Below are 20,147 nucleotides of genomic sequence, written 5' to 3'. Positions count from 1 at the left end.
CGAAGGGCAGTAAACAACGCACGGTTACGGTACAACGCACACAAAATCAGGTGTAAAACAGCCGAACGACAAAACAACACTAATTGAAGATGCCCGATTCCCAGCGTGTAGAGATGTTCCTTCTGGCGTCAGAGGATCGATCGGCTTTTGCAGATTTGTGATAGTTGATTCAAGGACCTTTAAATAAAAAAGAGACCGACCACGAACAACTATGGAAGACTTATTGTTAGTGTAATGTTTTGCACTCCTGGGTGTTTCAAGAGGTGCTTTACGACGGCAGAATTACATGCTGTTACTTGGTCATAATCACGCATGGTAACTAGGGACCAGGGCTGTGAAGTCGGTAAATTTTACCACCGGCTCCGACTCCGACTCCACACATTTTCAATATACCGACTCCGACTCCTGGGTCTTTAAACGTACCGACTCGCGACTCCGACTCTCGCATTATTACCAATTTACTTTGAAAATTATATGCCACATTGTCGGTTGAACGACTATCATACAACCATTAAACATATGTCGACATATGATTAACGGTGGCATGCTAAATTGTTTCATTGTTGCACAGCTCGAATTATCCACTATGCAATTAACATGAAAAATAGATTTGCTAAATATCCTTCCTTTTTCAAGTTGTTATAACATGGACTCTCTAATATCCTAAAATGTATGAATCATTCAAATATGCCAGATATCCAATCCTGTATAATAAAAATGCAGATAAAAAATCCAAGTGTAGCTCCTGTGTATGAGTCAGCAACTAATAAAGAGATTGAACCAGTGTTGGGATGACTCGAGTCATGACTTGACTCGAGTCACCTTTTTCGAATGACTTGACTTGACTCGAGTCACTTTGCTAAAATGACTTGACTTGACTTGACTCGGCGTATCAGAAATACGGATTGACTCGTGACTCGGAGCAAAATTCACGAGTCAATTTCAAGTCAACAAGTAATCGATGTCGATAAAAATCACTGAATCTTGCGTATGTTCGGATTGTTCGCGAAATGCTGGTGTAAACGTGAGAGCGACCAATCATTTAATGATCGTGCGTTTTACTGAACCTCCATTGTTCCCTCACAAATAAATTGATCGCAAACGAAGTGATCGAAGCTTACAGCTTACGTTGTCGCAAACTAGTATAGTAACGTAATTAATCTCTGTTTTTACCTTAACCAAACTTCTTGTTTTATTGAAATCGAATTCGAATATAGTTTATGTATTGTCCTCAGCCATTGGCGCAGGGTCGAATTGTATCGTATTGATTTGCAAATGGGTAATGTATTGCTTCCTATCAATTCGCATCTATTCTCCATTTTGGCTGATAAACTGTGGTTCAGCAGTTCTACGTATATGTGAGAGATACAGTGCCTTCTTACGTGTATATTTAACTCTATATTCGTTCATCGGTTCAAAATCAATGACCACCCAATTTGTATTTCAGACAGCTAGCAAAATGCAATGACGTTATCATGCCCCATAGTTCGAAAAGGCAACTTGACTTGAATTGTGACTTGACTCGTGACTTGACTTGACTTGACTCGACTTGACTCGAGTCACGTCCAAAAATCGAGTGACTTGACTTGACTCGAGTCACCTTTGAAAATCGATTGACTTGACTTGACTCTAGTCAAAATGTGCAATGACTCGAAATGACTCGTGACTCGAAGGTAGTGACTTGATCCCAACACTGGATTGAACCTACTAATTTTGTCATTGCACACTATACTGATTACAAGCACACACACTCTTACTACTAACATACATTTGGCCATAAATGGAATTTAGTTAAGAAGTCAGAGACCATAGCCTATATGTCTAGCCTACATGTACTTAATCAAGTATTCAAGGATTGGGACTTGCAGTCTTTCTTAATCATTTGTTCGACCCAAACAGCTAAGCTACACTACAAATATATTTAATTTTGTCAAGTGGGAAGCATCGTTTGGTCAAATTTACATCATTTTTACAATTTTACAAAACCAACGATACATTTGCTCTGACACAGTATCATGGTATAATTCCGAAAATTGCATCAATTTTGACTGCATCGCGAAAACGCATATTATGATTTTCTTCCCCTGTGCAACTGAGTTGTAATTTGCAAGTAATGTCTAATTTATCTATATCTTGGTGGGCAACTTTTTTGGCCAAAGGGACACATGAGATTTACGAACCATTGCGCGGGCAACTGGAATGTTGATAACCTCTTTTTAGTCGTCCGATAGGAGCGAACCGAATTTGGTAACATTGCAAACAAGACTTATATTAATGCGATCTAAAATTGATAACAATATGTCATGCAACTGTGCAGTGCGCAATCAGGCTCTGGTCGCGCAAAGCGCGAAATTTTTTTGCATGATAATGACTGAATTATATCAATAAATATGTTGCTAACATACATTGGGGATCGCATCTGTTTACCACTGGGCTCAGTTGGCAAGGATAGGATTATTCGACGTTTAGACATAGCAAAATCGACGGTATCAGTGAACATTCCTCATTCATTTTGTGCAAATGTTTTGTTGATGATATTGCTGCGAGTGCACAAGCGAAGCCGCATGTTGGACGACACGTTATCTCCTAATTGCGAGTATAGTTAGACTCAATTCTGTGAATAGCCTAATATGTAATTATAATTTTCAGAAGGGGGCTGAAATACTGAATGCAAGAAATCTAGTGACAATGAATCATGTGAAGTACCGAGAAAAATTTCAAGTCAAATAAATCTGCTATGAAATATTCTACTTTATGGTCATATAGAAAGATCTGGGATAAATGTGGCTGGCCCCTGGATACGTCAATGCTTCAGAACTGTTGTTTTAGTCATCATCAAATTTCGCGGTTATGCTAATCAAATTTTGGTTGGCCTTGCAATTGTATCTGATGTCATAAATAATTTCGAGAATTACCTCGCAGGCCACACCTAACCTTCTCGTATTTCAAATTTGGCCTGCGTGCCATGGGCTGGCCGCACCCGCACCTGATCTGTATAGTTATTAATAACAGTGATTGGTGGTAGCCTACATAAAAATTATATTGAAAATTCTTTGAAAGCAAATGTTTTCATGATAGAGAAGTTGGAGTCGGAGTCGGATTCGAAGTCAGAGTCATTCTCACAAAATCCGACTCCGACTCCAGTCAGTATTTTCCCCACGACTCCGACTCTATAGCTGTTATAGCAGGCTTACCATATTTTGGAAATCTAAAAAGAGGACACTTTTTTAGAAATTTGAGACTTGCAAAACCGGAGAAGAATTCTCAAAAACTGGTGAATTTTTCCCATTTTGTGATCGGTTGACTAAAAAAAGGTCATATTTCCGCTCAGAGCTCAAAACTAAAAAAAGTCATCTTTTCGCTCAGAGCTAAAATCACCGTTGTTCGCTCCGAAATTCCCGCCGGAGCGTCTCTTCTGTGCTAATTTACGGCATAGCACTCGCAATTTGATCTAAATCTGACCTAAATTTTCAAAAAAGAGGACAAAATCTCAAAAAAGAGGACAAAAGGGCATCCTCCGAGGACACCTTCAAAAAAGTCAAAAATGAGGACAAATCCTCTTAAAAGAGAACGTATGGTAACCCTATATTATAGTTTTCACGACTCCGACTCCGACTCCATCAAGCGAAAATTACCCAGACTCCGACTCTACCTACTCCGATTCCACACACCTGCTAGGGACTGTGGTGTTTGCTGCAATATTGAAGTTCTGTACTTCGAAAAGCCTATGTAATAACTTTGCAAGCATTATGTTATCACAATGATGAGATTCGAAATCTGTATATACCCTCGTGTATACGGATTGAGATCCGTTCTTGCACTAGATCAGTGGTTCCCAACCTTATTTCACCCACGTACCATTTTGAGGTAGCCTATTATGCAGTGCTGGCGTACCACCTAAATAAATTAGGCTACGCGCGCTGGAAGCGGTCAAAAATGTTTCGTCATTTATCACGTCATAATGACGTATTTGACCTATGCGAGGCGTAATAGCAAATACTAGTAAACTAGGCATTATCAGCCAGGGTTAATGGGATGCATGAAATTATTTTTTTCACCTCCAGTCACAAGAAGAACGACATAATGAAATAACAGCAAACAACAAACGTCAATGGTTTTAATGCGATGGCTGCATTGATTATTTTCCACTAGCTCAGCGGTTTCAAACTTTTATAGACACGCCCCCGTTTATGATAGTGAAAAATTTGGCAAAATGCAACCAGAATGCTAGCAATCCCAACAAATAATTTGTTGGCATGGAAGGTTATGACAGTTTGGCATATGTTGCATACGTGGGCAAACGCTGTGCGCAATCATATGTGGCATATGTTTGCACACAGCGCATCGAAAGTCCTGCATGGGCGCAACTAGTCGGTTTCGTTTCTTCGACTTGATAGTCATCAGAGATAAAAATCCTCGCTCGCACTCCCACGTAGAAGGGAAAATTAGCAGCTGGGGAATAGCGTGAGAAGCTAGAGTCGAGTACGAGGAGGCCATGCTAAGCCTGAAGTTCATTGGAGAACAATCTTTGTGTTCAACCCAACCTTCAGTAATAATTACCTTTGCTCGAAAAAAAACAGCATCTACTCGCGTACCACCCGGAAGACCTTCGCGTAGCCTACCACTAGTGGTACGCGTACCACAGGTTGGGAACCACTGCACTAGATAATATCTCTTTAATTGACACACCGCAGAGAAAATTACAGCGGGCTGTTTTATACAGCAGGCAATGTGTTGCACGACACACTTACTATGATTCAGGTGAAATTTCAACATAACTGAGTGTCAAAGCATGAACAGTTTCAACTCGAACAGACCCGAGAAGCCAGACAACTTCCAAAATGAGTCTTATGGTTGGCTATCAAAGTTCAAAGCGCCGTGCGCAAGATGCAGGCTACACTGTACAGTAAAATGCATACAACAGTTTAACAATGTCTCAAGAAATACTAAAATCATTATTTGAAGAGACTCTTTGGGGTACAGAACTTTAATATACATTTTAATAATATATTCATATTAAAACCCGAAGCTTTTCGAGCTGACACTTCTCAAGGGCAATCGTCAGCAAATGGAGAATTTCAAAAACATGCATCTAGCTACATTGCATACAACCAATTATGACGTCATAGAAACAAACAACATGAAATACAGGCAAACCGCGAGCGCAGTTAGTGGACAATTTTTAGATTCACTACAAATTCCTTCTGCTGGCACAAGCGCGGTCGGTGGATTTTAATATAAGTCGATGCAACTTGCGCTAAAAACTATCGCGATGAAAGATTTTCGATATTAGGTAGAGGCCGCACTAATTTCCATCTGTCTGCACTGGAATCGACTTATATTAAAATCCACCGACCGCGCTTGTGCCAGCAGAAGGAATTTGTAGTGAATCTAAAAATTGTCCACTAGCTGCGCTCGCGGTTTGCCTGTATTTCATGTTGTTTGTTTCTATGACGTCATAATTGGTTGTATGCAATGTAGCTAGATGCATGTTTTTGAAATTCTCCATTTGCCGACGATTGCCCTTGAGAAGTGTCAGCTCGAAAAGCTTCGGGTTTTAATATGAATATATTATTAAAATGTATAATAAATCATTATCATCGACAGTATTAACGGACAACCTCTATTTTGGCAACACAATCGTAACTGCGCGATAACACGCGCAGATTTCAAACTTGTCGTCATCCACATCCTCTATCGACCATAATCTTTTGAGAGACCCCACAAATTCGATTAGCGGGTTTTGCTTCCCATCACCAAGTCTTCGATAAAACGGAATAGACATGTAGTGGCGACGTAGCTCTGCGAGAGGGAACACCACTTTATGCTCCGCTAATATTCGGCGTTTCCCTTTCCATTCGATATCGTTATACAGTGCCTCGTGACTATCTAATAAGTGGCGTTCAGGATGGTTCAACTCTTTTGCGATATCTGCACATTTGTCGTTCATTTCTTTAACCAGCGGTGCTGCATCTGGCATGATCTGGTGTCGCCCAGTAAATAGTACGTTCGATAGAACAGCAACGTGAAACACTGCGATACCGCCGGGTTGAAGGACTCGCCTGCATTCTGCAATGAACCGGTCGCACTGTATGAAATGCAACGCAAACACGACGGTAATCACGTCGGTGCTGCTTTCCGCAACGGGCAATGACTCAGCACCTCCAACTTTGAACGTGATTGAATTAGGACATGCGGTATTCTGTGCCTGATATAATAGATTTTCACTTGGGTCCACACCGATACTTTGTTCAAATGATTCGGATAAAATTCTCGTTGTAGTCCCCGGACCGCACCCGACGTCCAGTAAATATCCACACTTCGTGCCATTCGCCATTTTATGATATTGCTTCAGAACATCACGGATAGCTTGTACTTTATGAATTTCTAATTCTGCGCATTTCAACTTCCCGTAGGTTTGAGCAGCATCAGCTGTTCGGAAATCGTCATAAAAGTTAGACATATAGTAGGCCTATGAAAATCTGTGCACTACAGTATACAGTTGTTCATGTTAAGGAGTGGACACGTAATCGTGAAGGCACTATACTCAATAAGTTGAGAATTTTTAGTAACAGTATATGTTTATATACGGAATGCGGATGCATCAAATACAGCATAGGCTACATCAGATGTGATCAAAGTAGTCACAGTTTATAATTTCGCTGATTTAAATGATTGATTGGTTGATTAACCACGACTCGCAGTTTACCCTAGAATATTTCGTACTTGCTATTGTGTGATTGCGGACAAAGCTCACAGCAGAGAGTCAATAAATATTGGTAAACAGAAAGTGTGGAGGGTGGTGCAAAAATGAAATGCAAGAATTTTAACCAAAAACTTTATAATGATGTGAAAAATTCTTATAGATTTAAAAATATCGAAGTGCAGAGCCTATACCAAGGTTCGCTTGCGAACGCGAACCTCCAAATTTCCGAGATTCACACACATAACGCGAACGTGAACCTCGCGTTCCCACCATCCATAGTCTATAGGCCTATAACCTAAACTGAAAACTGAAAACAGTGAAGTAAAATCACAACTACTTGAGCATGTTCTCTTGAGCATGGTTGCTTCGAAGAGTGTATAGATCATCTATAATAGATGTACTTCGCTACTGACCAACTCTTATAACATAGCATGGGATACGTTTTCTCGAATGAAAAGTATGAAAAAGCAACGATCGCACCGAAAATATCTGTATATAGGCGACTTAGTCTCCACGAACTACATCAAGCAAGGAGTAGACTAGCGGTTATACCAGGGACTCGTTAACTTCTTCTGCTTGCGGAACACTAGAAAAACCATAACACACTTGCGGCATAATTGAACATATATATGTTGAATTGAATTCCAGGCAATGTTCTCGTTTACAAACTTCAATTTATGTCAAACAGGAAATGCATGTCGAAATATAGCCATGAACAGTGAACAAGTGAGTTGAAATACCAGTTTAATTGCTTTTACAGCGATCACGGGATAGGCTTCGGAAGCAGAATGTCAAAATCATCATATTTTGTCGATACAACGTATTACAATATGGGTCGTTTCGTAAATCAATGAGCTGCGCTTCTATTTATGCAGGATTTATTTTCCCAATTCTAGGAAGTAACGTTAATAGTGCAAGCTGTAGTCCGGGCACTGTGGTCATGATTTGTAGAATATTAATTATTATTTGTGTACGAGTAGATTCTATACGAGATTTGGGTCGCGAGATGTTAATGTAACTCAGATATGCAGCAAACAATACGCTCATATTGTTAAATTTATTCCACTGGAAGCTTTTCGACTGGCTCTCTTCAGCAGTGAACGCCAGTAAATGAGGTTAACCTAGTTCGAAATATAGGAAGAATTTTGTCGTAGTGACGTAACAATGACAAGTACACAAGTCGCGAACGGCAGTAAACAGCGCACGGTTACGGTACAGCACACACAAAATAAGCTGTAAAACAGCCGAATGACAAAACAACACTAATGGAAGATTCCCAGCGTGTAGAGATGTTCCTTCTGGCGGCAGAGGATCGGCTTTTGCAGCTTTATAATGGTTGATTCAAGGACCTTTAAATGAAAAAGAGAACGACCACGAGCAACTATGGAAAACTGATTGATATTGTAATGTTTTGCACACTCTGGGTGTCTCAATAGGTGCTGTCCGATGGCAGAATTACATGCTGTTACTTGGTCATAATCACGCATGGTAACTAGGGACTGTGATGATGAAGCAGACATGTCATCACCCTGCGAATTCCTAATTTGACGTGGGACGTGTTGACCGTGCGCTGTTTACTGCCGTTCGCAACTTATGTACTTGTCATTATTACGTCACAACGACAAAATTCTTCCTATATTTCGAACTTGGTTAACCTCATTTACTGGCGTTCACTGCTGAAGAGAGCCAGTCGAAAAGCTTCCAGTGGAATAAATTTAACAATATGAGCGTATTGTTTGCTGCAATATTGAAGTTCTGTACTTCGAAAAGCCTATTCTAACTCAGATATGATTCACGCTCTAATAAAAAGTCTCAGAACAGATGGCTTACAGCACGATGGTCACTTGTTTCTCACGCTTAATCGCGTGTTTTTGGTTCGTGTTCTGGCATGTGATAGGGTTATCATACGTCCTCCTTTAGAAGGATTTATCCTCCTTTGTCAGGTTTTTTAAAATGTCCCCCGAGGACGCCGAAATGTCCTCCTTTTTGGCAATTGCTCCCCCTTTACAGCCTTTACAGCTAGCATAATGGACAGGTTCAACTGAAAATCGGCATGGATTACGGGAAATAGGTGAAATAAAAAACTTGGAGCGGGTCATTCGGGAGTCGGACGAAAGCGACGACCCGTTTTTCAGTCATCTCAACAAAATTTCCAGTAAATATTGCAAAATCCAAGTCCATCCCGAGCCAATGTATTCGAAGAAATTCACAATCCGGTACGATCCAGACGATATGAAAACACCCATAGTCCAGATCTTAACCGATCCAATGCTCATCTCTGATTTGATATATAAGCTATCTACACAGATCATTTTACCGGGTATAAATTACGACTATTTATGCTTATATAAACTGGAAACAGAGGTAACTGGAAACAGAGGTAGCTGGAAAAATGATCCTGCGTGTTGCAGTTGCAAGGTTGGCCCGTGCCAGCTGTAATGTTATTGGCGGCGCTTCGTCTGCTAAAGTAATTGCAGACATTTAGCTGTATGCGCGTTCATTGACAAATGTGATTGCTTGGTATGAGTGCAACCCTGAAATGTCATTGACTGAATCTAAACTGCGGATGAACGTACAAATATCTGCTGAATAATAGTGTCAGAACACCTTAATACCAAGTCAAGTTTCTCGGTAGTAAATTCCGATGTCCCAACTATAGACAGAATCGATCCTGCCCGGTGCATGTGTCTAGCCTTCAGAGTAGCAAAATTGATGCACGTCAATGTACGGTTTGGTGACCAGATCTCTGTAAAGCCTGCAAACCCCTATAGAAGACCTGTAAATTCTGCGTGATTTGATATAATACCTGCAAGACATCAAGAGTTCTATTGTAAAAGTGAGGCATGAGCAGGTGTATTGGTACTGCACAACAACACAAGCTTTCATAGATTACACTAGCCAACAAAATGAAAAAAAATATTTTGGGGCAGAACATCTGAGATCCGTTTACGGGGTTTTCGAGGTTTCTGATTACGAATATCACATTAATTATGCCAGATTGGCACTTGTTCAGAAGATATTCATACCCCTAAAAAGCTCAAAATAACAGTATTTAGCTTTGAATATTTCATTTAGTAGGAAGAAAATGGTGGGTTTTCTAATTTTATACTGCGCATAAATATATAATTGACTATGAAGAACCTTCATGTCGTTCTCAGTCATTCTATCAATATTAACATGACCTGATGCGAAATATCTGTTTGTCGAAAAAGCATTTTGTCTAGCCTAACACATTTTCCTGTACCAACTGGTCATTCTACAAAGTCCAAAGAGTAGCATAAAGCAATCAATTTTGTCCTTGAAAAGCCTAACTACAATACTCATTTGCGTCTAATTTCTTTTGACTTGTAAATGGAGCTGCGTCAACAAAGTGCGTATAGCCCAAGTCTACCTCTAGTATCACAGGAGAAGCAAGCTTAAATCTGGTATCTTTGATAGATTTCAGATTCGAATAAGGATACGGAGTACTGTCGAATGAAATGAATAGGTTGACATGATGTTATGCTCAAAGTACCGTAATATCCTAACTGAAACAGGACTGTACCGGCATTGGTTCTCATATCAAGAAGCGTATGATGGAAAATTGTGTTGTAGACAATATTGTCAGATTGAAGCAACACGCACAACTTCAGTGTTACCAGCTAATAACTGCTGCTGTTAGACTTTCATTCTCCATTCCAGTCAAGCCACTTAGTAAGGACGGACACTTTCTACCCGAGAATGTAGTAAAGTATTTTTCCTTGTACCATAACAAATTTTAATTATTTTTACCATAATTCGTGATGTAGGCTAACTGCTGGAATTCTTCATAGGTCCAGATTCCGTTGAAGTGAAGTTCTGTCATGTAGAATTCATCAGTTTTTCAGTCGAAAATGTTTTTTCAGGCCAAACTACTTCGTAACGACAAACAATTCCAACCAGTAATGAAGATAAGAAGTACAATTGTAATATGATGAGCGAAACCACCTAATTTACTAACATGCGGCAAAATGTTGTCAAAATTAAGTTTTTACGGGTCAAATGTCAAAGTTGTGAATTTTTAAGTCAAAACCTTCCGTTTTCCGGTAAAAAAATATCACATTGTTCATCAGTTATGAAGTAACACTACTCGGTGAATAACTCACATACTGTATAGGGGAAGTATTTGTAAATCGCTAAATTTATGCTGAATTTCGTTGCTTTCATTGATATCACATAATTTGTTCCGCCAGTTCCGGTATTTATTTGTGTGCGTCACAGTGTCATGGATTATTGCAACGCCGTCTGCATAGTCATATGTTGTTCATAACGGACAGGTCACTCCTAGGTTGTTCCACCCAGATCTGTTCTTTTTAGCATCATCTGGGTTTCTGCGTTTTTGTCCGGACAATCTGCTTTTTTTCCACGTCATGTTCGTCAGGTCACTTTACGCTCGAAAATTAACTATTAGAATAATAAGATATTAATATCTCGCAATAAACGTACTTCAGTTCGCCATTATTGATGTATTTTTCAGTTATTGTAGCGACAGAGTCTTGAGAGACTGTTTCACTGCTAAAATAAGAGGCCTCGGAGTAATGCGATGGAGCTTCATATGGTCTCTGGCAGAAACGAAGGTTCATGGTGCAACTCGTTGGAATCGTTTAGGACTTGAATGCTTTCATGCTAATATCGCTACAGCGAATTCGTCGTATATATAAATACATTGTAACTGTATCGTAGGCACGATTGCACATGGGTCGACCATGTGATGATCCGTTGTTATATATATCGTATTGTTATCGGAGTAGGCCTATATTTAGTTCCAACAGAGACGTTCAGAGAGAGATAATTGAACTCCCTCAGCAAGTTGGTCACAGGCGTTGGTTATAAACCCATTTGCAAGCACCCTGAATTTCATGATTGGCATTTATTTTTTGACTAAACATGGGTCTGTGTCGTTATCCCAAATAAAAATGAGTGTCCCAGGATTAATCAATCGAAAGCTACTTTGAATTTAGTCAGGTGACTGAAAATACGCGACAATCACCACCAGAAATGAGGAAAGGATGGCATTGTTACGAAATTTCGCGTGCGCGATGATATAATTAATACACTATTATAATGCATTGACGCCGCGCAACAACTGGTTCATAGTGATGCGCCGAGAGGAAAACAACATATTTATGTGCAATATGGAATGTTAACGGAGTAAAATTTATATTGTGAACTGTTTGAAATCCAATTAGGCTGTATGAATGTAATTGATGAGTATCAGGTTCCAGTTTCGTAGCTTTCTTATATGAATTTGAATGAAATATGGGATTTGGGTTTTTCTGGGTTTATTTGGCCTCCACATCTGGGTTTTTCCGAAATATCCCAGTGGCATCTCTGGTTCATAAGGGATAAGAGCAGGACCGTAACTGCCGCCCCCCAAAACCCCCAATTGGGTGGGGGGTGGGGGCGAGCTCGAAGGGGGCCCAAAATTATTTCGTGAATTAGCATAATTTATAGAGTATTTTTTTGAAAATTTATGCAACTTTTAAAAAAATTTCGCCCTGCGCGCGAATTTTTGATACTCTCCCCCCAAGAAATGAACACGAAAGATTTTTAGAAATGGACATATCGGCGTTTTCCAATACCGCGACACGACGCCCCAAGATATATAACGGCTTAGGTCATATTACATGCGACTTCAATGAGTGTGCCAGAACGATCGGCAGTGTAAAAACCTTGGCCGAAAAGGACTGCCCTTACGCTGACCGAAAACTTCGTTATATATACAAAATACATATAGCTTTAATTGTCCATAGCCTAGTCGCGAAGAAAAACCAATTTGAAATCGTGTGCGTCTTTTAGTTTAGTACGTCACAGGATGTCACGAAGTAACATAATGTAACGAAGTCATACCAACGGGTCCGCCCGCCGAAGATGTTTAATTATTATTTACGGGCGCTACAGTTTCCAAGACACCTCACTCAGCTCTACCGGTAAATCTGATAAAGTGAGCAGAGAGGACAAGAAATTGATAGCATTATATATGAAATTCCCGATCTTATTGACCGATTTTATCATTAATTATCGAAAATTTTAGCGCTGCGCGTTGGCTCAGTGAACGGTACGGCTGATTTCGTGCAGCATTCAATAAGATGGGGAGGGGGTCGGTTACCGGGGTCGGTTTATCACCCCATGGGAGACCAAGACCCAGTGATATCTAGACTAGATATCCCTGCCAAGACCCAAGTTCTTCTGAGACCTGACGAAGTGCTGTTTCGTTCCTGTCAAACGGGCACACGCCCGAAGATATTTAATGATGTTATTGAGGGGTCCTACCTTTTTAAATACATCTCACTCAGCTATACCGGTAAATCTGAATACGTCAGCAGATGGGGGATAAAAATTGATAGCAATATATATGCAATCCCCGATGATACTGATCGATTCAATTATGAATTGTGGAAAAATTTTGCGCTTCTCGCGTGTAGGCGTGAGTGGGAGGCCCACTAAACGGACACCCAATAATGATGACAGGTAATCCAAATGAGCGGGCAGACAAGGGGGTCTGGGGGGCGAATCCCCCTAGAAGTTAGGTTTATCACCCTATGGGGGGCCCAAGACCAACGGTTTGGCGGGGGGACTGACGAAGTGCTGTTACGGCCCTGGATAAGAGTTCACTAGTGATTTTCACTTGCAATACTGTGCTTCTGTAAAGTAGTTCACTGTGGTGTTACCTGTGATGTGGCGGATCCATGCAGTAAAAGTGCAATCTGCCACACCAGTATTGCGTGAAAGATTATGATATATTATTTCTTTCGTTACTGTACAATATATGCATGACACCACGCCTTTTAAGTTTGTTCAACCTTTGCTGTTCTCCTGTGCGGTGTGTAGGCATTTTCATTATTTGCAGTGTTTCTTTTTGGTTGAAGCCCTTCAATAAAGTAAAACCTTTTATTTCTAGTGGTTGTCACGGTGCTCATTTAATATATATTACATGTTCATTTGATTAGTTAGTTTCTGGATGAACTATAGGCATTTAGGAGAGATTTGTACAGGGGAGTTGGCTTTTCTAAATATTTGTTGGTGCATTTCAGGGTTGTAATACCATTATTGGTATTTCGTCAAGCAGTTCTGATACTTGGAAAATAGGGCCAGAAACTGTGACTATGGAAAATTAGGCCAACCATATTATGAATGTATCACTCGAGTTGAGTTGGAAAAGTTTTCTGAAGTGAACATAACATAATGGCCCGGACTCGACTATCTACCAGTGTTGGGATGACTCGAGTCATGACTTGACTCGAGTCAGACTCGAGTCACTTTTTTCGTATGACTTGACTTGACTCGAGTCACTCTGCTAAAATGACTTGACTTGACTTGACTCGGCGTATCAGAAATGTGGATTGACTCGTGACTCGGAGCAAAATTCACGAGTCAATTTCAAGTCATATAGTAATCGGTGTCGATAAAAATCACTATATCTTGCAAATGGTCGGATTATTCGCGAAACGCTGGTGTAAGCCGTGAGAGAGACCAACCATTCAATGACCGTACATTTTACTGGGCCTCCATTGTTCTCTCACAAATAAACGACCACAAACAAAGTGATCGAAGCTTACGTTTTCGTAAACTAGTATAGTATAGTAATTAAACAGCAAAATGTATATTTCTGTTCTCTGTTCTTACCTTAACTAAACCTCTTTGTTTTATATAGTTTATATAGTGCTCAACCATCGAATTGTATCATATCAATTTGTAAATGGTTAATGTATTGCATCTTATCAATTCGTTTCTCTATTCTCTATTTTGGCTGGTAACTATATAAACTGGGGCAATGCGATTCCTTACGTAGTTTAGCAGTTCTACGTATATGTGAGCGATACAGCGCCTTCATGCATGTATATTTACCTCTATATTCGTTAATTGGTTCAAAATCAATGACCACTCAATCTGTATTTCAGACAGCTAGCAAAATGCAATGACCTAATCATGCTTCATACCTCGAAAAGGCAACTTGACTTGACTTGACTTGACTCGACTTGACTCGAGTCACCTCCAAAAATTGAGTGACTTGACTTGACTCGAGTCACCTTTGAAAATCGATTGACTTGACTTGACTCGAGTCAAAAGGTGCAATGACTCGAAATGACTCGTGACTCGAAGGTAGTGACTTGATCCCAACACTGCTATCTACTAGCTGACTTGATTCGGTGGTGAATTGAAAATGACTCAACTTGACTCGAGTCACAACTATAAAAGTGAGATTGACTTGTGACCCCTCATATTTTACAAATTTGATTTGGTAAAGGAGAAGGCAGTTTAGGATTAAGTTAGTTAGTATCACTATCACGAGTGAAGTTGTCATTGGAATCGAATGAAATTGCCGATGTATCACGGTGACAGGATATATTTTCGAATATTCTGCATGTACATAGTCATTTCATATTGGTCGCAAATATGCGTCTTACAATTTCGAGATTATACTTGAATAGCTGGTTCGTGGTACAGCACTTGTATATTGCTTGCGTCACAACATCCATTGGAAGAGTGCAATTGATATAATCCGAAGAATACTCGGGTGCCTCTTATGGAGAATTACCACCTGCCGGCACACTAAAGAAATTCAAATGTGAAACAAACATGGTAGAGTATGACGTAAAATCAGATATACTGACCATGAAATTCATTCCGCAACAATTGCAATATACAAATTGTTTTTAACATGTGCGAGTCCGAATATTGTCGCTGTCGAATCAGAGTTACTATAACAGCTGCGGGGCCTGGCTTATGTCTAATTTACACATTTTGATAGAATTAGGATTTTTTTTAATTTTCTTTCGGCTATTTCTTTGTCATGGTGAGCTTTCAAACAGTGTGACAAACTCTAGATAGCTATAGATAGACCATCAATTATGTTGCTTTCAGATTGCTGAGCACTGAGCAGTAATTCTCTCTGGGCAAGCAAGCGTGACGACGGGTGTTGCATATCTATCCGTAGGTTAGTTATCTATAGACAAACATAACCAGAGATCAAGTTTTCTGATTTCACAGCGACGATTTTTGTGACACTATACGCAAAAGCGGCAGACGAAATAGGGCTACATAATACACAGCAATCAAATGAGAGATTGTGAGTTATACTGAGAATCATTTTGCATACCAAAAGGAGTATTGGTCAACTCAATGATATCAGCGTGAACTCAAAGGTGGTGTGGACACTCAGAAAATCAAGTGACTGTATGTATACAATTTAAATGTATTCTATACGGCTATGGATGATAAAATTTCGTTCTGTATATCTTGATGAAGGAATCTAACACTGTACCAAGTTTCAAGGGTGTGACTCCATCATTACAGTAGTAAGTACGTTATCAAATTCGAGTATCCAGGGTCTGCGTGCGCTGGTTTGGCATTGCGCCTACTGCATAAATGAATTTTTGCAAAATTTGATATTGGTATATGTGAATTTAGAAAGTGTTCCATACCGGGATTGATGACGAAAATCGGCATGGTATATCTTGGTTGTGTTATGCAGCTTCGCAGTAGGTTTTAGTATCATCACTCAATGATTAGCATAGTAATTCCGTTATCAAAGTCGACAATAATCGGTGTCATAAAGCCATAGTCTTGAAACTTGGTACAGCGCAAGATGACAGCATTCAAATATACCATACGAAATTCTGTCACCCAACTCGATATGGAACATAGTTACATAGTTAAACTCAACGAAGAGCAATAGCGACTTTGCCTTTAATTACTGTTGCAGTCGGATCGACAATAGCAAAGTCGTCAAAGGTATCTGGGCATGACAGTCACGGGATTTTCCGAGTGTCCACACCACCTTTGAGTACACGCTGATGATATACATACAATGATTGGACACTCCCTTGAGTTCTGCGTTACAGCGTGTTCGTAGTCACGCTTTATCGCGTACACAGTTATGCTGTAAACAAAGGCGCCCTCAGCACTACTTGTTTGAGGAGCTATATAGGAGCTATAGCAGTGGTCGGGAACCTTTTTTGTCCGAAGAGCCATATTGGCCCTATTTTTTCCATCTCAACTCCCAAAGAGTCATACATGCCAATTCATTGTTACGTCACAGTTGAAAATTCGTGACGTCATGGTAGCACTAATTCGAACTCACTACATCGGAATCCCAGTGTGCGCAATATTTTCTCCGTAAAAACTGGCATTTATTGTTCGAAAATAAAGCTCTAAACGAGAGGTACGGCACAGACAGGCCAAGCCTCACCATTGATATCGCAATTTGTCGTAAGTAGCTAAGAATTTATTATACCTGATATTAATCGAATGTAACTGTCACGCTGATTCCGAAAATCTAAAAATCTAAATACTTATGGACGTCTCAATTCTCAAAATATTCGGCGGTAACATAACGTTGCGCTACACCCATACATTTTATCGCTGGTACTACACAAAGCTATACGTACCAATCAAGAACGTGGATAGCTGTGTGGTTGTTTGTAATTCGAGTTTGTAATTGGGAATGTCACATCTACAACCGCTCATTTCGCGCCGTAGATAAGGAGGACAATGTGTACTATAAAACTGCGTTATGAAATGGGCGTCGCCATGTCTGCTATGCTCTTTGATTAATCAACGTATCGCACAATTCAAGATTTCGCGTCGGATGAATAGAATTCGCGAGTGATATTGGCCGCCGGCGTGACAGTAACTTAAATTTGATGATTTTGAAAAGAGGGGGTCCGAGCCCCTAAACCTGAAGACGACATTGTCTTCACCTCTCGAAGACATATTTATAATGCCACGAGAATAATTATTTTGGCCGTGATGAAAATTTACCAACAAGTCGCTGCAATATTGATCAATTCGTTACAAAAATTAATATTTGGCAAAGAGCCAGATCTTATACACAAAAGAGCCATATATGGCTCGCGAGCCATAGGTTCCCGACCACTGAGCTATAGCAATGATATGATAAAGTTTGCATTACTATATCATTGGAAGCTGGCGTTAACGTGCTGAATAGTTTTAAAGACGCATTACTTACTAGAATCGGGCATGTTTCCCTGATTAGACCAGCGGACCATAGCCGTGTAAGCAGTTTTTTCACCTTCATTCAAGTCGAAACCTGTGCATGTGCATATTACGCTAATTTTATCTACATTTAACATGACTTGATATTTTGGCAAAATCGATGTCCCAATGAGCCTGCGTGATGTACATTGTGTTGCAAAGTCGTCAAATCATTGAGTAATGGTGGCTAATATGTAGGAACTGTTCGTACCGGATGAACACGAGTAGATCGCGATACAGAACATAATGAGGAGCCAATACTTGAGCGACATTTTCACAACTGGAATTTATAAGATGATTGGTGGTGGATAGGTCCACACATTGGTCACCGTAAAGACTATTATATAAACAAAATGGCCGAATTTTCAATTTGAAATAAATCGGCATCTACTTGTTGGAATTGAGTTAAATTAGATAGAATTGTTTGTTCAGGCAACCTGACGATTTAATCACGAAGCGAGAAAGATTTGGATTTTTTTTCAACAGCCCAGTTGTGCAGCTTCATTCTCCGGCCCGCATGCAGCCTGCCGCCCCTGGCGCAGATCCAGAACCGAAAAGTGATTACTACGCCACGACACCTACCCCATCATGGTTATCTAAATTTCAGTCCTTGAAATGTCACGCAAGTATTGGATCCTCATCATGTTCTGGACCGCGATCTGCTCGCGTTCACCCAGTACGAATAATGCCTGTTCCATTTCGAATCAGATTGATATTTTTCTTTTTAGGCTCAAGTTTGCTCGAGAAGTCACACCGGTGATAGATGAATCTCAGAGGAAGATTGTGGCGTTAGCATGCAAGCACCTTTACGTCACCGATGGCAATTCTACTCTGTTTACTTTGATGTAGGGTCCAGAAATGATGTCGGACATGAGGGAACTTGATGACCGAACTAAAGCGGAAATGAAACCGACTGCAAAACCGACTGAATACCCGACCGAAAACACGAAAGATTTTGACCTAAAAAAATCGAAATTTTGACATTTTATGACCTTAAAGAACTTAATTCTGACAGAATTCTGACCTCATGTACTTAAATTAGGTGTTTCCGCACACAATGTCAGAATTGTACTCTTATCTTCATTTCTGGTTGGAACTGTCTGTCTTTACGAAGTAGTTCTGCCTGAAAACACTTTTTTGACTTAAAAACTGCCAGATTTTGGCATGGAAAAGCTTTATGTTAACGAAATCTGGATCTATCAAGAATTCCAGTTGTTACATCAAGCGTTATGATAGAAATAATTTAAATTTGCTGCAGTACAATGAAATACACTTTCCTGCATTCTCTTTTAGAAAGTGTATGTATTTAATAAGTAGTTTCCCAGGAATGGAGAAAGAACGTTCAACGACAGCAGTTGTTAGCTGGCAACATTGACGTTATGCGTACACTGCTGGTGACACACCGTGTTGCTTCATTCTGAGACAATTGTTCGTGATACGCTTCTTGATATAAGAACCAATGCCCAAGATGTGAAATGTACAATGATTAGTTCACCAACAGTGCAAACATCTACGATACAAACGAAATGCGGGCTGCAAAATAATTTTGACTTTGCAAACAATTTTGACAAATTTTTGACCTAACTCTACATTTTTTACAAAATTTTGACTTATTTTGACATGGCAAAAAATCGCCCTATTTTTTAGGCTCTGGCATTGAACAATCAAAGCAAAACAAATTTTCAGATTCTATCTCATGCAAAAAAAGATCCGCAATCTGTTGTAGTTGCAAATTTTGGGAAACCGCCGGAGAAATCATGGGGGATCGTTTCGGTCCCCCAAAACACCTAAATATTCAGGCTGCATATGAGGCTAGCCTCCTAATACACAACCAAGACTATAGAATTTATCCATGGATATTCCTATACCATATACCAGGGGTGGGCAAACTTTTGAGCTCGCGGACCATTTGACATCTGAATCCATTCGCGGGCCGCACTATATAAAATTGGGACTGTACACCAAAACGCAGTAGTGGTGTTTGATTATATCATATAGTGATGGCATGGAGATAATATATATGCCTATTCGATGCAAACCAAACATTACTTTGATGATATCGGACAAGCGTGAGAAACAGTGGCGAGATTTCATAGGCTGGTCGACCGCAAGAACCAATTTGTCGGTTGTCCCGATTCTTAGAACAGGATTGAAATTTAAATCTGTGAGCAGCGATCTGCTAATAGATTTACCGATTCCACTTTTGGTACAGTTCCAGGAGACACAATGCTGACAGCATCTTAACCATGTTAGCTTTAAACACTCTTTTACTATGTGCAGATAAAATATAAATCCCTTAATTGTACGCATACAGAGAACGAATCTACCCAAGACACGAGCGAATCGTTATTATAAGCACACCACTAAAATAATTAAAACTGGACTGGCCAATCCGGAATCACACTCGTGATCCGAATTATGTCAA

General features: G+C 40.0%; 1 protein-coding gene and 1 long non-coding RNA gene across 3 annotated transcripts in view; one reads left to right on the top strand and one right to left on the bottom strand.

Moving 5' to 3' along the window:
- The window catches only part of LOC145438071 (uncharacterized), a 64,768-nt gene that overhangs the window by 34,909 nt on the left and 9,712 nt on the right, over window positions 1–20,147 (bottom strand). The window lies entirely within an intron of this gene.
- LOC145438131 (uncharacterized) lies at window positions 16,599–19,411 on the top strand. The gene is made up of 3 exons (XR_013914845.1): window positions 16,599–18,398; window positions 18,451–18,510; window positions 18,572–19,411. It is a non-coding gene; the product is annotated as an uncharacterized LOC145438131 (long non-coding RNA).

Source organism: Botryllus schlosseri, chromosome 4 (assembly GCF_051294905.1).
Source record: "Botryllus schlosseri isolate E-star chromosome 4, Bs_hap1, whole genome shotgun sequence".
Taxonomy (NCBI): domain Eukaryota; kingdom Metazoa; phylum Chordata; class Ascidiacea; order Stolidobranchia; family Styelidae; genus Botryllus; species Botryllus schlosseri.
The sequence above is the reverse complement of the archived record's forward strand: the minus strand, read 5'-3'. Positions and strand labels throughout refer to the sequence as shown.